This window comes from Uranotaenia lowii, chromosome 3, assembly GCF_029784155.1.
Source record: "Uranotaenia lowii strain MFRU-FL chromosome 3, ASM2978415v1, whole genome shotgun sequence".
NCBI lineage: Eukaryota > Metazoa > Arthropoda > Insecta > Diptera > Culicidae > Uranotaenia > Uranotaenia lowii.
In genome coordinates this window covers 291,274,793-291,276,939 of record NC_073693.1, presented here as the reverse complement: position 1 = coordinate 291,276,939, position 2,147 = coordinate 291,274,793, and positions in this window count along the sequence as shown.

Here is a 2,147-nt window from a genome sequence, read left to right as displayed (position 1 = left end):
GTTCTATTCCCTCGGTAGTTTTTTCCGGTAAATAGTGCGTTCTGTAAAAAAAAGTATGTCCAATAATCTGACAAAATTTCAGAGATGCAGATTTTTCTTCCGATTGGATGTCGAAAAAAGCCACCGTGTTTTGAATTTTGATTTTTGTTTCTTCAATCATGTGTTTATTTAAATTATCATTTTTCTTTCATTATTTTTTCCGTTTTTAAATCTATTCTTAGGCTAAACTTGAAAACCGAATTCCTAATCAGTACCCTTAACATATGTATGAAATACGAAAATGGTGTACTTACGTCGAGAGTTTTTTGTTTGTTTGTTTGTTAATATCTAATTAAGGATCGCTTTCATGTTTTTGGTTTTTGTTTGTTTTGTTCTGCCGGTTTCGTTTTTTTGTTCACTATTAAACAACGCTTATCGCTAAACTAGGATACAATTTCAATCAATTTGTTTAAAGATCACTATTTGTTCAATTCTTAGACGCTAATTTAGGGGAAAACGGCGCATTTTTTGTTTTCTTTAATTATTTTTCAATATATCTGTATAACTTTTTAAATCTCTTAACACTTAGGATGAAGAAACTTTCCGACGAAGTTGTACTGGAACAGAGATGATGAATCGCTCTAATGAATGGTTTTTTGTTGGTTGATTAATCCTACAGTAATAATCCGCGTTTCTTGATTCCGATTCGAACTTAAACTTTGTTGCACAAAACGTAACGTTCACAGCTTCGGTTTTCTCACAGTTTGGATTTCGCTACTGCTACTACTTTTTCTTCACGCTCTTACTGATCATACACTTCCGGCACACGTGTGGCTTTTTCGTCTTCAAATATCTTCACAATCACAATCGTTGCTATCGGTCGTTTCGGTGCCCCGGTAAAACCGAAGGCCCTGCTCCCGGTCATAGGTAATCCGAGATCTTCGCTTCCGGGAACCGTTCTGGCCGCCAGGCCCACTTCTTTCAACCACACCACCCCCACCACTGCTGGAAGCCAATCCCCCGACACTGGCCGTCGTGGCCGTTCCCCCACTACTGCTACTGGCACTACTACTTCCGGCGGTTGCAGTCGTACTTCCGCCTCCGCCACCCCTTTCACCAACACTCCCAATCCCTCCTCGTTCGCACAATCCGAGCCCCTCGTCACCGGTCATTTGATCACTCCCAAGGCCACCACCCCCACTACTTCCGGTGATGCTTTGCAACCTCTGACCCGCCGCGGTGCTGCTACTTCCGCCCGTAGTCCTACTACTCGCATAACCCTCCCGCCGGCTGCTGGCTAAACTATCCTGCGGATAGAATTGATGATGCGGATGCGAATGATGCGAATGATGATGATGCCCTGTGGCCTGTTGGTAGGAGGTGTAACTACTGAAACTACCATTGCCGCCCCCACCTCCTCCTCTGTCATCGTCGCCATCGGCTCCTCCCCCGCCTTCGTCGGCGCGATTTCGCGCGTTTGGCCTCGCCTTCCGCCAGCGAGTGCCAAACAGTTGCTCCATATAATACCGTAGTCAGATCTTAGTCACCGTGGGCGCCGGGAGCATCCTTGGGGTCAAGGAAAGAAGGTAAATGAGAAAAAACGGGATTAGTTTAATTTAAATTCGATGCAGTTTAATTTAAGTTCCAAAAATGAAACATATGTAAATATGTCGCTGCAAGCTTGTATGGCCAATTTTATGCATATTTCGTAACATAATTGGTTAAATTTCACAAATTTTTCAAAGTTTAATAACGACGCATTCCAGGTTGTCCACTAGACCGAGACGATCAGGGGTCATTTTGATATTTCTTAAACCCTGGGGCTTAAAAGCTTTGTTTTTTTTTTTTTTCAAAACTCATGCATGATTTTTTGCAGAATTTTGAAGTAACGTTTACAAGAGTCTTTTGCAGGGCCGTAGGAAAAACCGTTTCATGTGAGGGGTTTTAGTGATTGATTTTTGTCAATGATTTTTTTTTGCTCAAACAATGCATGAATGACAAAAAATTAAAACATTTTATTTTTGTTACAATATGATTATTCATTTTAGAGTACTTTTACATCAAACTATTTATTAACCCTATGGTGCCCAACCTCGCCTTTGGACGGGTTATATAAAAATGCATCAATAATTTTGTATGATCAATTGGGTAGCCTCAAAAATGCTTGG